Below are 12,031 nucleotides of genomic sequence, written 5' to 3' on the forward strand. Positions count from 1 at the left end.
GCAAGTAAAAATTTGGAAATAGATCCAGAATCTGCAGCTAAGCCTTTCTGCCACATTTTGGAGAAGGCTGAGCTGGCAGCTCTGGGCTCCTTGTCACAGTAACTAAGCCTTGTATTCTTGCCCAGTCTGACATGTCCTTACTACAGCCTTATGTACCTGTGCATGGAGGCTTTGCTGCTTGGCTTGTTTCTAACTGACCACTGAGTTAGGAACTCTGGTAGAGAAAACTATAGAAAGTACAACTAAAAATGCAGGATAGAACATAAATAGCAGAAAATGCCACAAAAAGGTGGAATTAACATCACATGACTTGGAGAACCCTCGTGCAGTGTGAACATCTTTGGGTTCTTCAAACTGGTGTAAAAATGGTGCTTACTGCAGTGTGCACATCAATGTGGTCTCTCCATAGATGAGGAGAGGTGGTAGCATCTTCACAATCTTTACTGCTGCTGAAGTTTTTAAGTGCTCAAGTGCAAAACTTGTGGCTAATCTGGAACAGGCATGGCTGTTGGTCTCACTTCTGTGTTCCTGTTGACTATGAGTGGCATTGTACTTGAAATGTAAACAGAGTGCTTAATTCTACATAGTAAAGTCACAGTCAAAATTAAACCACTGTAACTGATGAATTATAATGGCTTCTATTAACATTATTTTTGTAAAGGGTTGGGTATAATTATACTGCCAGGGGCATTGGGAGAAACTGCATATTATACGTATTTCCTACCACTTACAGCAATTCAGTTGATACTCTGAAATTTGGAATTAGGTTCCTATTCAGGAACCCTTATCCTGTCAGATGCGGGTTGGATTTTGAAAAGGACCTGTCATGGTGAATTCTCACCTGCTCCTGGAGAGTGTCACAGTTGGACAGCTGCTGCCTTGTCATTGATCATAGCAGTAGGCCACCATCTGTCCAAGCTGCAGTGGTGCTTAGGTATGAAATCTGAGAATTCCAGGAATGTGTTCTGATCATTGAATCCTGGAAAATCATCTAGTTCCAGACCCCTGTGATGTGCAGGGACACCTCCCAAAGAGACCAACTTGCTCAAAGTTTCATTAAGCCTGGCCTTGAACAGTTACAGGGATGGGGCGGCTACAGGTTCTCTGGGCAGCCTGTTCAGTGTCCACCACCTTCACAGTAAAGAATTTCTTCCTTTTACCTCATCTAAACTCTTTTAGAAGCCATTCCCTCTTGTCCTGTCAATACCTGCCCTTGTCAGAAGTCCCTCTCCAGCTTTCTTGTAGGAGAACCTTACACAAGCTCAACAACCCAACTTCAGCCTCTCCCCCGGGGTGGGGGGGGATGTTCCGAATCACCTGATCAGGTCCTAAAAGTCAAAACACCTTCATGACTCCTCTGCAGTTCTGTTTCTTGGGGAGCAGTGCAGGAAGAAGCCTTACAGTGTGTGGGAAAAGGGGGAGGCTTGGGTCCAGAACAAAATTTTTTAAGAGTGGCTTATCTGGCCTGCTTTTTTAGCAGTTGGAAGCTTCCTCAAAGCTATTTGGACTTTGGAGTGTTTTTTCCCCAGAGCAGTGTGTAAATCCAAACAATTTGATCATTTCAGTGCACTCCTGAACTGTAAAAAATTAGAACACATCTGAACCATGAATTATCATGGCTTATGTTGCAACCCAGGCATGGAGCTGCAGAGACTGATTTTTAAAAAAGAGTCTCTTGCTAATTCATGCTTATTCTCCAAAGTGAATTCCCAGGGAGCTGGTACAGCAGTGTGAAGGGTGGTGGGCTTGTGCTCACAGGTACCTGAGAAACTCCCATTTATCAGCTGTGGTTGCCACAGTATTTGCTTCAAATGCTGCTCAGCTCCAGTCTTGTCCTGGTGTGGGGGGTGTGCAAGGGCTTGGGCTACGTGGCACCACTGCTGTCACAAGGATTCCCCTAAATTTGGGAGGAGGTCCATACTTGGAAGCTGATAAATAGCCATGGTGCATCTCCTACATCGAATGATTTGAATGAACATGAGAAGGGGCAAGAGTGGGAGTAGTGGCAGAATGGGTCAAAGTGTCACACAAAGGTAGTGGCTTTTTCCCTCACCTCACATAATTCTCCTGTAAATTGATCACTGCTCCTCTTTTTGGTGTTGGCCAGAGAATCAGAGCATACAGCAAGTCCTCTTGCCCAGCAGGCAGGGATGGGCTCAGTTCAGGGGGCAAGGTCCTGTAGGCACAGCTCTAGCCTGGCACAGTTGTATCTCCACACACTGCATCTGGAAAAGCAAAACAGAACCAGCAGCCGGGCTGGGAGCTGTGCTCTGTGACAGCAGAGGGAAAAGCTGCACAGCTACAGTTGCAGGCAGGGTGTAACAGTAATTTAAAGGAGACTCTATCAACATGGCTTTGAGGTGTCTTTATGCCAGGGGTGTTCTACATACAACACAAGATATAGCCCAAAAAAGTTTGTCAGTCCTTCAGAAGTAGCTGTATTTGTTATCCAGCAAGATACAAGCTGGTTACAGTATCGTCCTGGATCCACCCCCTATCCTGGCATTTCAGAATAAGCTTCACTTCTGAAAGACCAAGAATTCTTGCAAACAGGTTCAGGCCTTTCCCTCTGACAGTCAGGAGTTCCTTGAATAATGTGCCTTTCAAGTGGTGCTGTAAAGGCACACAGGCTTCTCTGGGTTTGATTTAGGGAGGCCACATCCCTTTCCTTTAAGGGAGGGTAGTTGGAGAGGAGTGAGCTGTTATTTTTAATGAGTTGACAAAGCAGCCATGGCAACAGTTACACTTGGCATGGATACATGGCTGGAGCGAGGAAAGCAGCCAGCTGAGGGGATTTTTATCTTCAAATATTTTGCAGTTTAGAACAATGTCAATCTTGCATTTAGTTTTTGATTATGTTAGCAGTAGAAGTGCTTGAAGGATCTAATGTGTGGAGTATTCCCAGCATTATATTATCTAAGAAGCTGTGTAAAACCCCTTAACTTTGTGAAAGGAAAAGGGATCTTTAACTGGTTTGATAGTGTGGAGGAGTTTATAGAGTTTGTTCTGTTACAAAATGGATGCTTCTCTTTTTGGTAGGACAAAGTGAAATTTGAGAAGTGGAAGTATATAGAGTTAAAACTGAAAGACAGGTGAAGGCTTGATGTGCCTTTCTTTAGGGATTTTGTTTAACCCTTTAAGAAATGATTGCATGTTCTTTCAGATTTCAGAGACAGCTGCCTCCACAGCAGAGTAACAAACAAGGCTCCAGGCATATGCAGCAGGCCAGCTTTGTGTTCCCTCCCAGTTCCTTCCCAGAGCCATAAAGCAGGGGAAGGATTAAAGCCTTGGGTTTTGCTATTCATACAGATGTACACACATACATATTATGTATATCCCCATTTATCTTTATTCCTTTTATTCCTCTTGGAGAAATGCCATTCAGTCCCTTGATTATTTTAAAGCTTAGGTTGTTAATATTTCTGAGTAACAGTAGAAGCATTAGTCCTAATCCCTCTTCCCAATATTGACAACAAAAGAGGAACTGGCCTGGGCTTCAGCTGCCATGTTAACCTTAAACAGCCCTGTGAGCCGAGCTCAGAAAGGCAGGGCTCACTCAGTTCCATACAAAGAACATTTTTAAAGTCAAGAGAGCCCCAGCCAGGCTGTGGGGAAGAGGCCCAGCACGACAGAGCCATGAGAGGCAGGGTAGGTGCACTGCACTGCTTTTAGGCTGTACATAACTGATTACTCACTTCATCAACACAGCAGTTTCATTTCCTGCTCCAGTGAAGGTTTCCATGGTGACCTCCAATTTCCCACAGTTTCCCTTCTATAGGATTGATGTAATTTAATTGGCAAGACCATGAAGTATTTAGCTGTGATGAAAGGCCCTTCATAAATTCAATTAGATATCTCAGTAGATTCACCATGCAGGTAGGGACCATAATGCAGTGAAACCCCAGCAGACACCTGCAACAGGTGAAACCTGTCAGTGGGAGTGCACTGACTGTGGCAGCCCAGGGCCTGGAATGGCTCTGGTAAAACACATCAATTAGAAATACAGAATGTGCTATTTTATCCTTGTGGAATCTTGCCAGTGCAAATTCCATAATAATCTTCATGAAGGACTGAAGTGCAACTCAATTCAAGAATAATTTCATATTTTAGATAATCTCCTCACATTCTACACACTTTAACTGGTTTGTGAGGGGAAATGTCATTGATTCAAACTCTTCCTTCCCCAAATGCTTTAGGAACAGGCTGCTCCTTGGATTGAACAATATAAATCCAGGTAATCCTGTTATTTCTGACATCACATGAGCTTTGGATTTCATCCTTCAATAAGGAACATAAAAAGACACTAGAGACTGGGTTGAATCCTGGTCCTACACCTGTTACCTGTACAGTAAGACACAGAACCAACAGCTAAATTAGACACTAGAGCCTGGAAAGATGGGAATGGGCTTCCTACAGAACCTGGCTCAGGCTGAGAGCTCTGGATCCCAGCACACGCACCACAGAGGAAGAGTCTCCCTGCACTGCAACACCACAAACACTGTGCTGTCTCTGTGTACTCACCCCAGCACCTCCAGGAGCTCCCAATTCCCAGATGCTGTTTGCCAGGCACTTTCACAGCTCCACAAGAAGTAATCCTTAGTTTGCCTGACAATCTGAATAAAGCTCGCTGTTGGCATTTGCCGAAGTGGCAGACATAAAGCACAATTTGGGGAGAAAAACCCCTAAATGTAACAAAAAAAACCCATAAAAGCACAATTAAGAAGGGAGCCGATAGATGGATGCCAGCTGTATTTATGCCTGCTCTGGGAAATCTCCCTTTCAGTTCCCCAGTGTGATAAAGGTTCATGTAAACTTGATCCGACTGGATTGGTCTGGGGAGGAAAGATTACATCTAAATTGGAAACTAATTCAAGCAAATAACAAAGGAAACATCTGAGCTCCTTTGGCAGCTGGGTGGGATTCCTCTTACTTAACTATCCAAATGCTGGGTGTCTAGACATCCACACACTCCTGGGGCAGCAGACAGGAACAGGTTCCTGGGAGTGACTCATTCCTCCTACCTTACACAATTACCTTGGGATGGGATGATTTGCCCCCTGGGGATGCCAGGCCAGGGGTGTCTCTCTACAAGGTGTCTAGACTGCTAATTTTTAGATGTCTGAAGATAAAGAAAATTCACTTAAATCACCTGGCCCTATAACACTGTAATAAAACATGCCATTGTTGCTAGAGGAAAATTTAAGAATGTGATTGATCCAGCCCTAACTAACTTTTTTTTTCTTTTTTTTTTTTCTGATGACAGTATGAGATTGATGCAATTTGGAAATCAACACAGTAATTTTCTCTATACAGCCCTTACAGCAACCCATTTAATTAGAATTGCAAATTTAGATATAAAACCTGTAGGATCAGGTGCAGGAAATACATACAGCTCTATGGGAAAAAACAAATCCAGCAATAAACATAATGAAAATCTTGGCCATAAGGTCTCAAGGTCTCTGAAATTATTAATTTTTTAATATTGCCTTTTAAATGCCCATTTTATCATATTGGTAATCATTATTTACATAATTATTTTGTCTTTTTGTTTTTCCTTCTTGATTTTTCTGCTTCTGGAGACTTCAGGAGTTTCTCCAAAACACTGGATTTCTGCACCTCTAACCCACATTCCTTCCTCTTCTCTTCTTTGCCCTGTTGAAGGGTGTCAGCCCCATTTCCCTACAGCCTCTTCAGCTGCTGCAGCTCTGAATTGCTGAGACAGCTCTCTCTGAGCCCAGGGGAGACAATGATGGAATTTAGAAGCAGCACAAAGGAAAATAAATGCACACGTGCTTCTCCTCACATCACCCTGTGCTATCTCCCTCCTCATTTCCCACCCTAACCGTTCAAGGATGTGAGATGAGTCCACCAAATCCTAAATCCAGAATGTTTGAATAAGGAATATTGACACATGGTAAATTCCGGGTTGTTTTTCCTTGCTTATTCAGTTTTGTATCCCAGGGCACTTCCCTTCAGACATCCAGGCTTTTCACTGCAGCCACAAAGGCTGAACACTTAGAACAACAAACAGCCAAACAAAAAAACCCAACCAAAGACAATGAAACAAAACAAAAAAATCCTAAACCACTGAGGAGTGTTAGTTCTCCTTGTTCTTGCAGGTGAGGCTTAGAGAAAGCAGCAGGTAAAACAAAAATAAGGATCAAACAAGGTGGCAATACTGAATGCAGAACTTGATGCTCTGCTGCTCAGGGACAACTGCATCAATCAAAAGGAACTCCTGAGAAGCAGACAGGAGGTAAAGAAGCCTTGTAATCTGACAAAACTCCCTAGATTTATTAATGTATCAATACCTTTTATTTAAGAAGCTTGCTTTGCTTTAAATTTAGATTTGTCCTCCCCTGATTCTCCCAGCTTGATTTTTAGCTTATTCTTTTCATGTTCTACATGAGTGTTCTCCAAGATAACCCTTCATTATTCTGTACAGTCCCAGCTTGCTTTCAAAATAATCCTTTTCCAGTTGACACTAATCATGGCTGTAATTGCCTTTAACTGAAGTAAAAAGAACATTCCCTTCTACATCTCTCAATTTCACAGGTCAATCTGAAATTACAGAGCAGCATTTTAGTTGTGAGATTAACGTTACCAACTGCTTTTGTTAAAAAATGAAAACTAAAAAATCACCAAATAGCAAATTCCTGAACATTATTCCCAAGACTGGGTGTGGATTCAGCACATTTGTTTCCAGGGGCTAGAGCAGCACCCGTTGCCTCTCAAGGCACAGCAGTTCACAGGGCAGGGAAGAAGCACAGCCAGGACATGGTTTAAACTGCCCTTCCCTGCCCTCAGCCTCAGCTGAATTCTGCTCACACTGCTGATTTTTAGGCTGACTTTGTTTTCTAGTCTCTAGAGCATCCACAAGGAAGTCTATTCCATGTGTTGATCCAAATGGCCATCTCCATCAGAGAGATGTAAATCAGAAGGATTTCTGCTTCAGGAAAAGAAATTCTTGGCTGTGGAATAACCAGCCCTGCTGTAGCTTTTCTCTTGTACCCCAAAGTTATACCATTGGCTCATTTTAGCCATGTCAGATTTACTAATTCTTAAAAAGACATCACAGAAATGCATCCTCTTAACTATGAACAGAAGCAATGTCTGCATTTGTAGCAGTTAATAGTTGAGAAAGCTGACCAGGAGTTCCCAGCAAAGACCATCACACCTGGGCATTAAACTAAACCCAGGTGCAAGGCAGGAGGAAGGATGCTAAATATTAGGACAGGACCAGAAGTCTAGGGAGACACAATCACTGGACTGTACCTAAAGCAGCTCTGATTCTCTGACTGGGACATCTGTGGGCCTGCAGGTTTGTCTAGTGAAGTTTTTCCAGAAAATCCACATAATATCTGGACTTTGAGAGGGTTTTTCATGGCTTTTAGGTTGTGCATCCCACACTCACCCCCGCTGCCACCCACAGTGATTGGTCTGTGTTAATTTTGGGTTTGTTTTTTTAAACAAATCATCACATGAAGTTTTCCCAAACAAAACAAATGCATGTGATTATTTGGCAACCTCGGTGATTGAGCAACTACAACCACAGCCTCTGCTGAAGCTCTCCAGGAGATATTGATTAATTGCCTACAAAAAGTACTCTGTGAAAGCAAAGCAGCTTCATAGCAGTCTAATTTGGCCAGGAATTGAATCCAGTCATGCCTGGCCAAACCTCAGCTCTTCAATGTGGCGATCAACAAGGATGGTCAGCTTTTAGGCAATAAAGGTTTAATTCTGTAAGACAATTCTGGCCATAATTTGTTTTCAAGTCACACTCTTGGCCAGCACTCCGACCTTTCTAATTGCAAAATTATGTGTTTATAGTTTCATTTATTTAAATTAAATCATTCAAAACCAAAGACAGACCTTTTTTGCTGGGCTTGATCTTATGAAGAAGGAGAAAGAGGCTGTGGTTCTATTACTACTCAAGCAACAATGTTTGTAATTTTTTAAATCAAGGTACAATTTATGCTCCAAAAACCTTGCAGATCAGACAAAAATTCAGTACAGCTCAGTAAGGAATCACCCTGCCCCAAAGCAGCTTCATGTCAGTGCCACATGAAATGTGGTCTTGATGTGCAATCTGGATCCCACAGCTTCACCCACCCCCCTGCCCAGCATGCTCCCCTACACACTTCTCAAAAGCAATGTCAAAGACAAAAATGTATGGAAGGCCTAAGAAATACAACATCACTTCGGCTGGGATACAGCAACAGGACATTCTGCAAAAGTACAGCTGAAGGGAACTGCGGCTGTTTTGGGGCAATTTAGGCCAGGATGGAGAACAATTTAAAACTTGCAATTCTTTTTCACTGAGAATCATTTCTATGCAAATATTATAGAGATCACCAACCTCTCCCTTATGCAGAGCTTGCACTGCCGCCAGCTGAGGTGAATCTTGGGCTCTTCTGGGATCACAGCACAGTCTGGACTGGACAAATCCCTTTAGATCCTTGTGTCTTTGATGTTACAGTTTTCCTACTTTTAATGTATACTACACTTGATTCTACTGTTACAACTTACACTCTCTGGTTTTACATTGGATAGATCAATAGTTCTTGCACATGCACTGAATAAAATATCCCTTCCCTGCACTGTTTAAAGACAACAGAAATCGAAACACTCATGGCAAGGCAAGTGCCTCTTGGGGCATTAATTACAGACAAGTGAGAGCAGAGCAAAAAAACCAACCAGAGAAGATCCAAAATAGAAATACAGAGACCCAAGTAATTAAGGATTAAGACTATAAATAATATCTATCTAAGCACTGATCTGACACATCATTGATTTTCTTTCCTTCCCTGCCCCTTCCAGTAATACCATTCTGTTTATATAGCAACCCCTAATTACCTCACAGCCATACCTTGGCTACTGTCTGGACAAACCTTGAGCAGCCCAGACTGCAGAAGAAATGAGGAAAACTCCAAGAGTTATGGGTTCAATCTCCTGCAGTCCATGCCAGTTCCCCTGATGCAGTGAGCATAAAACAAAACAACTGCATGGACATGGAACAGTCTGTATGAACATTTGACTAAAATCACCACCTCAAATTTGTGCATGAATGTGCTTTATTCTGCAAACCCAAATGAGACCCAATTCCTCTTTCCTTTTTAGTGTTAGTAAATAGCTGCTGACAATAATTCTTCCTCTCCAGCTGGTCTGGATCAGCTTTCCAAAAGAAAAAAGAATGTTACCTTTTGGTTAGACAGATTCCCATGAGAATGGAACACACACTGGAATAATTTAGCACAGCATAACAGATACAGTTTAGAGCAGTTCAAACTCTGAAAGCTGGAACAAAGCAGTTATCTGTCTTTAGAGTAGAGATGGATGAAGAAATGTTTCATCTTCACTGAGGCATCTTCAGAATTGGTAGTTTACTGTCACCAGCTCAGAGCAAGACTGGTACTTATCAGTATTTATCAGTGTTAGCTCTGCTTAAAGGAGTCTATGGTTCAGCAGTGTCTGTACAGCCAGAACCTTCAGGTGCAAAGGTGAGAAGACTCCAAACCCAGTTTTCTCTAATAGAGTTGTGGAACCAGACAGAGGGGATATAGCATTAAATGAGATTCTTCTTAAATTACAAGCAACCTCCTCTGTCCTATACAATGAGCAGCCAGCAAAGATGTGCTCTCTACTACTACCTGTGTGCCCTAAATCAGAAAGTCACTTTTGCTTGAGCAGAGACAGTCTGGAACATTCTGGCTGAGATCTATCTGTCACTGAAGGTAGATTGTGCAGTCAACTCAAATGCACCTTTGACAGGAGGTCCTAAGAACCAGAGTGGGCCCACAATGCTCCTCAAACTGTCCAAGAATGTTTTAGGTATTCCTCAGTGTGTCCAAGAATGCTTTGCTGCTGCAATTAGCATGTGGGATTTGCATATGAGAGAGGCAAGAGAGGAGATTAAAGCACTAAGAACTCTGCAGGGTTCAAAAACATTTAAAGAGCCAGAGCATTGCTTGGAGCCTTCCAAGGCAAAAGGAAACACCCCAGAAGTCACTGCCACAAACTCACTCTCAGGTGCTAAACCCCCCTGCTTTCCTCAGCTAAAACTGGCATTTCTATTTTAATCAGCAAAGGCTGGGTGGGAAGATATGGAATTCTTGTGTGCTGTTGAGCCAAACAGCACTGCTGGAGTTCAGGCAATAGCACAACAATGTTGGGGGCACCTCCAAACAGGGAGATAAAGGGACTTGCATAAAATAGGGATGACACATATTTAGAAGCAGCAGCAGGGACTCTTTAGCATTTTTCATTTCAAATGGAGGTAAACTCAATCAAGTTTGCCAGCCCCAAATACTTCACCAGCCCCAAGCTCTGAAAGCTGCAGTGAAATAAGCTTTTGCCTCAGGGCAAAGGAAGAATTAAAAAAAGGAAGAAAACAACCCAGAAGCACTTAAAGAACAAAAAAGCTATGATGAGCATTCTTAATCTCTCCAATAGTTATGAGCCACAGGTAAAAAGACATTACAAGCTGCATGACTACACATGAACTGTACCTTCTATAGTGCAGCCAAGACCAAAAAATCTTGAAGTTTTAAGTATTTCTAGTATAAAAGTATGAAGCTTGAGCAGATGTGGGCCAAAAGTCACAGACAGGATGGAAATAGTACTCATTTTCCAGTATACTGACTTTGAATTTCTCTCCTAGGTATTCCCATATCTGGTATTCCCTTAGATTCTCTCTGCAATTCAAATCCTCTTCTGCAGATCAATTAATGTTTAGATAAATAACAAAATACTATTATTGGAGTAAGTACTTGTATCTATGAGAATAATGAGCATTCAGTTACACACCTTTTTTCACATCCATTTTGCCAACTTTTTTTGTTACTCACATTAATTCTGAATTTGTCCCTGCTGACTGCTGCTCCAGTTGCAGGAATTTTTCCAAGTAATTTCTGAGCTCCAGATTTATTGACTGTAAGGTAACTACCAATATTTAACAAGGCAGTCTAAAAAAACTGCAAAACAAAGTAAGGAGGAAAAAAATAAGGAGCAAACTTGTTCCAGAAAGCCTGAAAGTCTTAAAAGAAGATGTCAACAGTAATGTAAGTTTAAAACTTTGCTGCAACAAACACTGCTGTAAGCAGTGAAATATTTAATGTGGAAAGCAACTTATTCCCAGGAAGTGGCATTTCCTTATAGAAAGAACTGATATAATTTTAGCTGTTGTACTCCTACCATTGGTCTTGCCTTGTCCAAACCCTTCCTTGGCAGCACATTCCCAGATATATTCCTTGTTTCTGTGTGGAGAGAGTACAGTGGTTTTCTGAGTTAAATGAGCAGAAGTGACATTTGCAAAGAGAATCATCAATTTGCATACAGATGCTTTGTCATTCAGCAGTGACAGCTACTCCTTCCCACCAAGTACGGACCTGGAAAAGCTTCTGAAAGAGAAAATTGAGTAAGTGGATTAAAAAACCCAAGAATTTACAAACACACATACACCAACCAACTCTCTTCTTCCGCCCCTCCTCCAAAAACCCCCCAAAAACAAAATACCCAACCCAGCAACTTTTTTCTTTTTGGTCAAGTTACACTTGAAATGTTCTGTGAAAGGCCAAATCTACAAATTTCAGGAATGAGAGCAAATTCTACATGCCTCTTTCCTCTTATATTCTGGAGATTATGTGCTGCTCACACGTGAGGACGGCAAAATGCTGAGCAGCAAGAGACCTCAGCAGGAAACACTTCCTGCAGCCATGGAACTGTGGATTGAATGGCTGCAATCCACATCACACAACTGTGGATGCAAAACACAACCCAGGAATAAAGCACTTCCCTAGCAAGGCAGTGTTACACTTCTAACTTGCTGTATTTCACCCAGGAACAGGTTGCTGTAAAAATAAAGGCATTTAATAGCTGCAAGCCAACCACCTACTTCAGAAGGCAAGGAATGCTGCCAAGAGAGAATTACGGCAATGTTATTCCACCACAGCACTTTCAAAAAACAAGCATTAGAAAATATGAATTAAGCTAAAACACAGCTTTCTCTCCAATTACAGCAGCACATGACTTT

This window comes from Serinus canaria, chromosome 5 (genome assembly GCF_022539315.1).
Source record: "Serinus canaria isolate serCan28SL12 chromosome 5, serCan2020, whole genome shotgun sequence".
Taxonomy (NCBI): Eukaryota; Metazoa; Chordata; class Aves; order Passeriformes; family Fringillidae; genus Serinus; species Serinus canaria.